Genomic DNA, 13,368 nt, shown 5'->3' on the forward strand with positions numbered 1-13,368 from the left:
CGCTGCCGGAGTCTCCCGCCTGTTTAGCGCAGCCAGAGCCTTTCTCCTCTCCTGCCCTGCCGGAGTCTCCTGTCTGTCCAGCGCCGCCAGTGCTCCCAGTCGGCCCAGCGCGGCCAGTGCTCCCAGTCGGCCCAGCGCGGCCAGTGCTCCCAGTCTGCCCAGCGCGGCCAGTGCTCCCAGTCTGCCCAGCGCGGCCAGTGCTCCCAGTCTGCCCAGCTCCGTCAGTGCTCCCAGTCTGCCCAGCTCCGCCAGTGCTCCCAGTCTGCCCAGCTCCGCCAGTGCTCCCAGTCTGCCCAGCGCCGCCAGTGCTCCCAGTCTGCCCAGAGCCGCCAGTGCTCCCAGTCTGCCCAGCACCGCCAGTGCTCCCAGTCTGCCCAGCGCCACCAGTGCTCCGAGTCTGCCCAGCGCCACCAGTGCTCCCAGTCTGCCCAGCGCCGCCAGTCTGCCCAGCGCCGCCAGTCTGCCAGGATCCGCCAGAAGTGCCAGTCTGCCAAGATCTTCTAGATCGGCCAGACAACCTGAATCATCCAGTTCCACCAGCCAGCCAGGATTTACCGGAGCCTACTACCTGCCTGAGCTTCCTCTCAGTACTGAGCTTCCTCTCAGTACTGGGCTTCCTCTCTGTACTGGGCTTCCCCTCAGTACCGGGCTTCCCCTCAGTACCGGGCTTCCCCTCAGTACCGGGCTGCTTCGGTCCCGAGCTGCCCCTCTGTCCCGAGCTGCCCCTCTGTCCCGGGCTGCGCCTCTGTCCCGGGCTGCCCCTCTGTCCCGAGATGCCCCTCTGTCCCGAGATGCCCCTCTGTCCCGAGATGCCCCTCTGTCCTGAGATGCCCCTCTGTCCTGAGTTGCCCCTCTGTCCCGGGCTGCCCCTCTGTCCCGAGATGCCCCTCTGTCCCGAGATGCCCCTCTGTCATGAGATGCCCCTCTGTCCTGAGATGCCCCTCTGTCCCGAGCTGCCCCTCTGTCCCGAGCGGCCCCTCTGTCACGAGCTGCTCCTCAGTTTTGTGGGGATCTGGGTGAGGACTATTAGGCCATGGTCGGCAGAGAAAGTGGATTATCCCAGGACGCGAAGGAGAGGAAATAGGACATTAATGGAGTGGGGTCCACGTCCCGAGCCAGAACCGCCACCATGGACAGACGCCCACCCGGACCCTCCCTATGCTCTTGAGGTGCGTCCGGGAGTCCGCACCTTAGGGGGGGGGTTCTGTCACGCCTTGGTCATTGTATTTTGTGTTTTTGGTATATGTTTGGGTAGGCCAGGGTGTGACATGGGTTTATATGTTGTGATTCGTATTGGGGTTTGTATTAATTGGGATTGTGTATGATTAGGGGTGTGTCTAGTTAGGCTTGGCTGCCTGAGGCGATTCTCAATTGGAGTCAGGTGATTCTCGTTGTCTCGGATTGGGAACCGTATTTAGGTAGCCTGAGTTCGCATTGTATTTTGTGGGTGTTTGTTCCTGTCTCTGTGATGTATTCACCAGATAGGCTGTAATTAGTTTCTCGTTTCGTTTGTTGTTTTCGTATTTCAGTTATTTCATGTACCGTCTTATCATTCATTAAAGTCATGTGTAACCTACACGCTGCATTTCGGTCTGACTCTCTTCTTACAACAGACAACGTCGTTACAACCAAGTACTATTTTAGCGCCTGGATATGCAGACACTCGTTGACGCATGCGAGCAGTGTGGGTGCAATCATTGAATAACGTGTATATTTATTTTGCAACACGATCGGTGTGGTGAGTATGTACAGTAAGAGTTATGAAGCGTAGGTAATAAGCTGTAGTCATTATCAGGTAATGAAATCTTAACCAGTAGGCTACATAATATAGTGGTAAGAATGATGACCAACTGGTCATATGGTGGTCAGAAAAATATATAATATTTTGGTCCCTAAAAATACAACAAGAATAAGACTGACATCTTTTCAACCAAGTTTTGCCCACTAGGATGTTTTCTCAGAGCAGTTACTGTACACATTGCAGCATGTTTTCTCAGAGCAGTTACTGTACACATTGCAGCATGTTTTCTCAGAGCAGTTACTGTACACATTGCAGCATGTTTTCTCAGAGCAGTTACTGTACACATTGCAGCATGTTTTCTCAGAGCAGTTACTGTACACATTGCAGCATGTTTTCCCACATGGTTTTAATTCCATTTGCTCTACTGTCTGTAGACGTGATGTCTGTCACATTTCAATCTGTTCCAAGCCTTAATCTTCCCAATGGAACTATAACAGATCCCAATCCAGAGATAAACATACTGTCATTAATGACACAAAACTGTTCATTTTAATGGTTTATTACGCTCTTCAGATGATACCATTTAATATCCTAATAGAAAGCATCCATGCCATTCATTCAACCATTTCACACATCATATGGAAGCTCTGCTTTTCACCAATTAATGTTACATATCACAAGAGGATGATGCATTTCAGCAACTCAATCTGTTCCATGAGAGATTGGCGTGGCCACTGGTACAACCCTGCCACCTAGTGAGGAAAAGATTAATTAGTGGAGCGGGGAGACAACTATAGGATAAACATCTTATTCAACCTAGTGTAAAATTACTTCATTTACCACAACCTGCAAGATAAGAGAGAAAGGCGAGGTGTATGACAAAAGCATTGGCAAGTCACACAGGAAAGTACAATAACATTTTGAAGCTAAAACAAAGTTAATATCTAATATTATATAATCAATACAAATGGAAACAGTACTGTAAAAATAGTTATCCTGTCCCTGCCTATTTTATTGGTACAAAATCAGGTTAATTCAGCACAATGTTGCAAAACTACAATACCATTACCGGATTAATTTGCCTTATTTGTACTCATGAAGTTCACCGATCTCAATGGGTTGCTTAATTTAACCTAAACTTTAGCATACACTTAAACCTATTATATGCCTAAATTAACCTACTCCAAATGTTGTGGAGGCGTGTATGCTGAAAGGATAGGGGGGTGGGGGTATCTGCGGGATGTGGAGCAAGGTTGCAAAAGGGACAGAATATTCTCGCTAATTTAATGTAACTGTCCAGTGAAAAGCTCATATCCTGTCAACTCATACCAAAATCATGTTGTTGACTCATCATTTAGCCAATTTGGTGAGGCTACAGCAAAAAGAGAAATATCTCTGTAAAACCCAAACATTTGCGTGCGATTCTCAGACCTCAGACAGGCTATCTTTCCCAGTAAACTAGTCAAATGACATCTTTTGCCAGAAATTATGTCCATTATCAGTTCTGAATGAAAAGTTTATGTATTTGCCAGATGTTGAAAATGTGTATTTTAAGGAAGTTAAGAAACCTTTTCCGAACCTAAAAAAATATTGTATTTTGCCTTAAAAAAAAAAGATTTGCTGGACATAAAAATATAATATTTGGTGTATCTACATGACAAGAAAGCATGATCAAATTCACAAAATGTAATCACCATGTTTGAATAACCTGTTTAGTTGCTACTACTACTACTCAATGCTCTGATGAAGGCGATTCATGCCGAAAGGTAAGCCTATTGTTTATTAGTCCCGTTAATAAATCTCATATTTACACAGAAACAGAATGCTCAGTTTTCTTTATTCTCCTGGATAGTCACCAGTTGAAGTATCCTTAGCTAAGTAATGTTTTTAGATTGAACCCAGCTAGCACAGTGGATCTGGGCAGATTCTGGCTGAGAGTCGGGGCACTCGGCTGAGAGGCAGACTTGGCCCAGCGTCGTCCAAGTTAGGGGAGGGTTTGGCCGGCCAGGATGTCCTTGTCCCATCACGCTGTAGTGACTCTTGTGGCAGGCCAGGAACATGCACACTGACATGGTCACCAGGTGTATGGCGTTTCCTCCGACACATGTTTTTTTGTGGATGGGTATAATAGTCATATTTAAAATGACTAAATCGGGTAACTTTGTATACATTTATTTCAATTTCTATCAGGCCGCTTCTGGGGAGGGGGGGGGGTTCTGGTAAGATGCCGGCAAAGTTGGCTGAATTCCGGTAGATGGAAACGGCCCGATGTACTTGGGCCGATTCTGGGAGGTCATTCATTTAGATTCTGGGCCCCCAGAAGAGGTCCACCTCTGGGCCGATTCCTCATTGCTAGCTGGGAAGTCCATCAGTCAAGTACCTGATTCACCCTTTTCATTTAAACTTGGCTAAATCGCGTTTGGAGTATAACTTTTTCCTTCAACATCCAAACGGTTTTATACACAACGTGGTCTTTACAGTTCATCGAGCAGCTAGGAAGAGGGCTCTCGCTGGCAAGAACTAAGGTGGAGGACTCTGCTTTATGAACACTAACAAGTGGCACAACGGGGGGAACGTACAGGAACTTGTGAGATTCTGCTCTCCTGACTTGGAATACTTGGTCATCAAATGTCACCCATTTTTACCTTCCAAGTGTTTTCAGAGATTATCGCCACAGCTATGTACAACCCGCCCCAAGCCAACACCAAAAATAGTCTCAAAGATCTTCATTGGACACTGAACAAACTGGAGACCACGTACATAGCTCCAGTGTTCAGTGGTGGGGGACTTTAGCAAAAGCAATTTACCGTGCTCCCAAATTACTATCAGAACATTGACTGTCCAACACAGAGATTCTATACTGGACCACTGTTACACGTCTTTTCAAAACGGATACAAGGCCATCTAAGAATACCATCAATGATTACACCAACTCAAATCACTGGATTCATAAAAACAAAAAATGCATACAAATGAGGATTAATGGCAGCCTTGATGGGAGACTGAAGGCAATGCTTCTTTAGAAACACAAGGTGACCAGGAACAAGTTATATGGTTAAACAGTACAAATATGACTTACGCAGCTCTAAAAGATAGAACGACACAAGTATAGGACAAAGTGAAGGAGCAATTTAGCGGGTCGGATACAAGGCATATGTGGCAGGGGTTTCTAACGATCATGGATTACAAAAAGCCAGTCACGTCGTGGACACCACGTGGCCCTACCGGATCAGCTATACACATTTTTCTCACGCTTTGAGCAAGACAACTTCGAGCTGCCGAGGAGTGCCTGAGGACGACAAGGGCTAAGTGCTTGCGGTCTCAACAGAGGACAAACAAACGGAGGTCATTCAAAGTCACCCCTCGCAAGACTGCCAGCCCAGACGGCATCCCTAGTCGCACTCTGAGCAAGTGCTGACCAGCTAGCTCTCTCTAGCTCTAGCTTATCCCCCACCTGCTTCAAGATGTCCACGATCATCTCCATCTAACAGGACTGAATGACTACCGACCTGTAGCACTCACTTCAGTCATCGTGAAGTGCATCAAAATAGCTAGTCAAAATCTACATCACCTCCTGCCTCCCCGACACACTCAACCCTCTCCAAATCGCCTACAGACCTATGGACAACACAAATGCCATTGCACTGCCCAATCCCCTTACCCAAAGGGACAAGAGGAATGCATATGCGAAGATGCTGTTCATCGACTACAGCTCGGCTTTCAATACCATAGCGCCCTCTGAGCTCATAGTCCCTAAACTGAACTCCTACCTATGCAACTGGGTTCTGGACTTCCTGACGGGCTGCCTCCAGGTGGTGAAGGTAGGCAATATTACCTCCACACTGATCCTCAGTGTCCTCAGTCCCCTCCTGTACACCCACGACTGTTTAAGTTTATTTTATTTTGACTGGGACAGTGCACATTAATCAACGTTTTAGTAAAAGTGACGGTTTGAGCCAGCCGGCTAATTTTCAACCGCAGTCCCTGGGCAGGTTATTAAAAACAATTACAATATAGACAATCATTGAGCACACGCAGAGCAACATAGGACAAGCAAGACATAGCATACAGACAGAACAAAAAGACAGATAAAATTCATAAAAGCAACAAAGTGTTTCCTCACCTCACAAGCTACAGACAACAGACAACATGGAAAGCGGCAATACACAGCCAGGGATTATGTTCACACATCTGATTGACCTTTAGCCATGTCTTCATGCATTTTGTGAAAGTGTGATATGTGGTGCAGTTGTGTGTGTCTGATGGCAGTGTATTCCAGACATGGGAAGCTCTCACAGAGAAAGCGGATTTACTAAAGGTGCTTTTCCTTAAGGGAACTATACACTAACCTCTCATGGCAGACCTTGTGGATCTGCTGCCACATGTTTGGGTTTTCTGTTTTACAAAAATACATGCATCGGTGTATTGCACAAGATTTTCCCAACTCAGGAGCTCATGCTTTCTGAGGATGTAACAGTGATGATGGCTATTGGGCTTCCTATCAAGCACTTTGAGAGCCTGTTTGTAGACAGACTGAATAAGTTTTAATGTTGTACAGCAAGCTTGGGCACAACTAGTCAAGCAGTATGTTAAGTGGGGGAGTATCATAGATTTGAAGTATAGTTTTGCTACCTCTGTAGTCAAACAATTTCGTATAAATCAGAAATTAGTTAGGTTGAATTTGGTTATCTGAATTACCTTTTTCACATGCTTTTTAAAAGAGAGGTTGGAATCAAGTATGATGCCAAGTTACTTAAAATCAGATACCACCTGGAGCTTCTCCCCTGACACATAGACATCTGGCTCAGTAGCATCTGTTGCCCTCTTTGTGAAGAACATGTAAACAGTTCTTTTCACATTGAGATGCAAACACGAGTCACTGAGCCACTTTGTAACCTGGACCATTACAGTAGTGAGTTTGTGTGCAGCTTGTTGTTTGCTCTTTGCATGTACATTTATCACTGTATCATCTGCATACATTTGAACTTCAGACCCAGTACAGACAGAAGGAAGATCATTAATGTACAAGCTGAACAGGAGGGGCCCCAGTATTGACCCTTGGGGCATGCCCACATCATAGGTAAGAGTGGGCGACAGCTCATTGCTCACTCTGACACACTGAGTTCTGCCTTCAAGTTATGATTTCATCCATCTCAAGGCATCGGGGGAAAAGTTGAACTTGGACAATTTTGTGTTGAGAATCTCATGGTTAACAGTATCAAAAGCCTTCCTTAGGTCAAGAAACACAGCCCCAACAATGCCCCCTTTGTCCATCTTGGACTTCACATTTTCCAGTTAGCACACATTACAACATCAACATCCGGTCGGTGTCAGGCCAATACCTGGACTCTGTTACCCTTTCAACAGTGAAAAAATAAATCTCAGGTTCCTTTCCACTGAATTACGGCAGGAGCCTCAAGTTTCCAGCTACGTCGAAGGACAGCTGAGCACCACCTCTGGAGAAATCACGGTAACTGTCATTAAGAGACATGTCAGAGAGCTTACCATCTCTGACCAAATGTAAAAACGGACTTGTTGCAGCGTCAGTTTCTTGTATAAGCCTTTCTACCTCCAACACATTTTCCAAGGCTTGTTGCCGTTTCAGCCTATCATGCTCTAGTTGTAGCAACAGCTCCTTTTGCTGTTCAAAAGATAAGACAGGAATAGGGGTATTTGTAGTGGACAAAAATGTAGCCAAAACAGGAGAAAATGACTCCATTAGAATGCCGGATTCGATCAAGTTGGCCTTTAGTATGGACTTCACCGTATCTTTCAGACGTTTGTCATCAACCTCAATGTTATAACATGTCACATTTCATAACAATTGGTCTTTAGTATAGCAATCGATAAGATCCTCCCTCGGGACATGGAAGAATTGCTCCATGTTAACTGTAGTCAACTAACTACGGATGAACAACCTGCTCTCGCCCCAGTTGAGTACACCAAAGCAGACAAAACAAAAGCAGTGTCAACCACGAGAGAAGAAAGAAATGGAGCTTCCCTAAGACATATTAATAGTACATTCCCTAGTCTTCCTGCAGTTACTGGCAGTGAGCATGTATGCACTTTAGCCCGCTGTCACAGAAAAAGCTCCCAGCAAGCTGGGATGTGCTCCCGAGACAACTGTTCCAGCCACGGTCACCACACAGACAAAAATAACAGAGTTAACACTGCCCAACATGTGTTGTAAGGGACGCACATCGCTAATCCTACCAGGGGAGAAGACAAGAGTTCAGGTCGCCAATCCACACTACCCCAACAATCTCTCACTGCTAACACCACACAAACACTAACCTGAGGTCCCAACAATCTCTCACTGCTAACACCACACAAACACTAACCTGAGGTCCCAACAATCTCTCACTGCTAACACCACACAAACACTAACCGGAGGTCCCAACAATCTCTCACTGCTAACACCACACAAACACTAACCGGAGGTCCCAACAATCTCTCACTGCTAACACCACACAAACACTAACCTGAGGTCCCAACAATCTCTCACTGCTAACACCACACAAACACTAACCGGAGGTCCCAACAATCTCTCACTGATAACACCACACAAACACTAACCGGAGGTCCCAACAATCTCTCACTGCTAACACCACACAAACACTAACCTGAGGTCCCAACAACGAGCAAAGCAGAATCTCCAACCGGAACAAGGGATGGAGATAAACTGAGTCGCTCTCCACTGCAGCACAAACCAACACTACTTCCACATCAACCACAGGGATGTAACCAAAGAAAGTAGTAACAGGCAGTATCCAAATGTCACAAATACTTTGTATGTGTACCTCAGTATGTAACTCCCAATCAAAGTAGTGCCCACAACATAACCCCATAGACAGTAAGGCTCTCCAGAGGGTAGTGAGGACTGCACAACGCATCACCGGGGGCAAACTACCTGCCCTCCAGGACACCTACACCACCCGATGTTACAGGAAGGCCATAAAGATCATCAAGGACATCAACCACCCGAACCACTGCCTGTTCACCCCGCTATCATCCAGAAGGCGAGGTCAGTACAGGTGCATCAAAGCTGGGACCGAGAGACTGAAAAACAGCTTCTATCTCAAGGCCATCAGACTGTTAAACAGCCACCACTAACATTGAGTGGCTGCTGCCAACACACTGTCATTGACACTGACCCAACTCCAGCCACTTTAATAATGGGAATTGATGGGAAATGATGTAAATATATCACTAGCCACTTTAAACAATGCTACCTTATATAATGTTACTTACCCTACATTATTCATCTCATATGCATATGTATATACTGTACTCTACATCATCGACTGCATCCTTATGTAATACATGTATCACTAGCCACTTTAACTATGCCACTTTGTTTACTTTGTCTACACACTCATCTCATATGTATATACTGTACTCGATACCATCTACTGTATGCTGCTCTGTACCATCACTCATTCATATATCCTTATGTACATATTCCTTATCCCCTTACACTGTGTATAAGACAGTAGTTTTGGAATTGTTAGTTAGATTACTTGTTGGTTATCACTGCATTGTCGGAACTAGAAGCACAAGCACTTCGCTACACTCGCATTAACATCTGCTAACCATGTGTATGTGACAAATAAAATTTGATTTGATTTGATTTGATTTAGAAGGGTTGGTCAAACAGTCACAAAGCACTTTACTTTGAAACACCACTTTAACCAGTTAGCAAATGCTACCAAACAAACACAATCCCAGGGAGTAACTCCACAGATATCCCAGATGAGCCCCCACTTGTGACAACCTGGCTCAACATTGTAACTATGGGGAAACCACACACTGAGTAAAGGAATAACAAAATTCAATTATTCCATAAATAAACACTCACAACAATAATTAGATGAGGCATGGAGGACAGTAAATGAGGTGTTAACTGCCAAAGCCACAACAAAACAACCAAAAGTATGCATAGAGAGATGAATCTCTTGCTGAATGGTGAAACAGTGGCTTTATGCCACAGCTGAGCTTTCACAGGTGTGCCCCATCAGCACTGACGACCCCCCCCAGCTCTGCCCACCTCTCCTATGCCACCCAACAATCTCCTGCAGGAAGGAAGCACAGCAAAACCCAGTAGATAGAGCAGGAAGGGAACGTCACAGTCCCATATTAAGGGTTACCTCAGTAGTTGAATGAGCAAAAATGTCCCTTCTGCTCCTTGACTGAATGCATTCAAAATGTATAGTCTGTTGTTGCTATCCCTGTAAGGCAATCCAGGTGTGCATTGGTCAGTCTGTTTCTCTGTTTTTGTTTCATAATGTTCATTGTTGAAAATATTGCTTCACATGAATGTGCTGACAAAAGAATGTCACCTTTTGCACACACTCCTTCAGAAGTGGATACTCTGTCTGACACAAGGCTCCAGAAATGGGTAACACCTGACCATTGTTCACCTTGCAATGTGTAATTTGCCTGCAGCTCCACTGTCTCACTCTCTATTCCAGCACGGTCAGGACAGAGGGCTGTGAAGACTGGGGTCAGAGGTGACACTATCTCACTCTCTATTCCAGCACGGTCAGGACAGAGGGCTGTGAAGACTGGGGTCAGATGTGACACTATCTCACTCTCTATTCCAGCACGGTCAGGACAGAGGGCTGTGAAGACTGGGGTCAGATGTGACACTATCTCACTCTCTATTCCAGCACGGTCAGGACAGAGGGCTGTGAAGACTGGGGTCAGAGATGACACTATCTCACTCTCTATTCCAGCACGGTCAGGACAGAGGGCTGTGAAGACTGGGGTCAGATGTGACACTATCTCACTCTCTATTCCAGCACGGTCAGGACAGAGGGCTGTGAAGACTGGGGTCAGATGTGACACTATCTCACTCTCTATTCCAGCACGGTCAGGACAGAGGGCTGTGATGACTGGGGTCAGAGATGACACTGGCACATGAAAGAAGTTCTCAATGAAGTTGAAAAACTCCTTGTACTCCATGATAATGTTGACTCAAACTCCAACTTCAACTCTTCCAACACACGCACAAATGCATCATGGCTAAAATGTTGCAGTATGTCTGGATTGGATTTGGTGCTCTGAGTTTTGGGAAATAAGCAAACTGTCTGTCAGGTATGAACAGTGTGGTGATTTATTTTGAAATGCTGTGACCACATGCAGCAGTTTGCCCTGAGTTTTAGCTTTCCCTTGGAGCCGTGTTCAGGTGGCAAGTGAGTTCGTTAAAACAGCCAGATTTAATACCCACTGTGGATCATCCAGCTCTGGCTCAACTCTCCCCCTGCTTGCAACACATTCACAAATTTGAGGGAGGAGAGAGAGAAATCTTTCCAGCCATCATCTCACCTCATTGTGCCATATCAAGTTGCCATATTATGTCTGGTATTCCTCCAGTAACTCAGAGTATTGTCGGTGATTCAGTGCCCTCTGATAATAATGTTCACCACACGCATGACTTGCTGCATCACATTCTGTAAGTCACATTCTGAGTTTAGCTACAAGTGCTTCCTGATGAATGGTACAATGAAACATAACAAATTTGGGAATATCCTCTCTGTATCTCATCAGGGCCTTCTCCTTCCCTCGCACGTTTGTTGACCTTTAGAAAATATCTCCTATATCTCCTATATTTCCATTACGCATTATTTTTTTGCGACATTTCTTTCGCCGAATAAACCTGGATAAATTGGATTTCCAGTGAACGCAATTTTGGAAATGGCTGCCAGATCATTTGTACTGTCATCGGTTTGGTATTTTCCCCATAAATGTAAGTATTTACAGTGAGAATTATAGTAACTTACGTTCAAATTTAAAAAGGGAAAGCAGGAAAAAGTTGTGGAGCTACAATGATAGTCCGCAACAAAGTAGGAGAAGCTTAAATCATAGACGAAGCAGAGCTCGATAATGCAAACTAGTTAGAACCCTCATACTGTGAAGTGACAGGAGGAATTGCGCGAGATGCTCGCTAGCTTTTGAGAGGAACTTCGAGAACACTTTGGTCAAGGACGCACTTGTGAAAAGCTAGGTCGCACTACAGGCAAAAGTGACAGGTTTTTCACGTTGTAATAACAGACTGGCTGAAGACACAGAAAAATACTTTATGCCCAATTTTGTGGAGGGTCTATACAAGGATATACTTTTAGATGACAGTGACTTGGGAATCAAAAGCACACTGAACTCTGGCCTCAAAACACTGGAGTGACAGATGTGCAGAAGATGCATGTGCAAGTAGAGATACTGTGGTAAAAGGAGCAAAAAATAAATAACAATATGGGAATGAGGTAGTTGGGTGGGCTTTGGGGGTGACCAGTGAAATATACCTGCTGGAGGCGTGCTATGGGTGGGTGCTGCCATGGTGACCAGTGAGCTGAGATAAGGGGGGGCTTTACCTAGCAAAGACTTATAGATGACCTGGAGCCAGTGGGTTTGGCGATGAATATGAAGCGAGGGCCAGCCAACGAGAGCATACAGGTTGCAGTGGTGGGTAGTATATGAGGCTTTGGTGACAAAACGGATGGCACTGTGATAGACAGCATCCAATTTGCTGAGTAGAGTGTTGGAGGCTATTTTGTAAATGACATCGCCGAAGTCAAGGATCGGTAGGATAGTCAGTTTTACGAGGGTGTGACAGCATGAGTGAAGGATGCTTTGTTGCGAAATAGGAAGCCGATTCTAGATTTCATTTTGGACTGGAGATGCTTAATGTGTGTCTGGAAGGAGAGTTTACAGTCTAACCAGACCCCTAGGTATTTGTAGTTGTCCACATAGTCTAAGTCAGAACCATCCAGAGTAGTGATGCTAGATGGGCGGGCGGGTGCGGGCAGCGATCGTTTGAAGAGCATGCGTTTAGTTTTACTTGCATTTAAGAGCAGTTGGAGGCCACGGAAGGAGTGTTGTATGGCATTGAAGCTCGTCTGGAGGTTTGTTAACACAGTGTCCAAAGAAGGGCCAGAAGTATACAGAATGGTGTCGTCTGCATAGAGGTGGATCAGAGAATCACCAGCAGAAGGGGGGACATCATTGATGTCGCTCAGAGAAAAGAGTCGGCCCAAGAATTGAACCCTGTGGCACCCCCATAGACTGCCAGAGGTCCTGACAACAGTCCCTCATACCCATAGAGACTGCCAGATTTCGGGACAACAGGCCCTCCGATTTGACACACTGAACTCTATCAGAGGAGTAGTTGGTGAACCAGGCGATACGAATGCGGTAAGGAAGGAAAGAAGGAAAGAAAACACACCTATTAAGAAGGCGACATCACTTCCAAACACCATTCCTGGCAAGGATGCAAGTATTTCTGGATAACAGCCTGGGTTCACACGAGCATCCGTCTGAGGACCTGAAGTCGAGGGACATCCCAGTGGAGTATACCTCCAGGAGACAGGTGGCTTCACCAGCGGAAAGACTCTCATAGATCGTGGTCTGAAAGATGGATGTCACCTTGGCAAGAGTACGTTCCCATTAGAGAGACTCAGGCATTTCCGACTAGAAGATACTGAATCGTATTTAACGGACTTAATAGCTACCCCGAGGCGCGAGCTGTTTAACATATTGACTTTGCAAGTAGTAGAACAGCTCCTCTATTTTTCCCCCTGGCTGTGCAATGGTGAGAAACCTAAAGTGTGTGACCTAAATGAACACATTAC

Source organism: Oncorhynchus gorbuscha, linkage group LG15 (assembly GCF_021184085.1).
Source record: "Oncorhynchus gorbuscha isolate QuinsamMale2020 ecotype Even-year linkage group LG15, OgorEven_v1.0, whole genome shotgun sequence".
Classification (NCBI taxonomy): domain Eukaryota; kingdom Metazoa; phylum Chordata; class Actinopteri; order Salmoniformes; family Salmonidae; genus Oncorhynchus; species Oncorhynchus gorbuscha.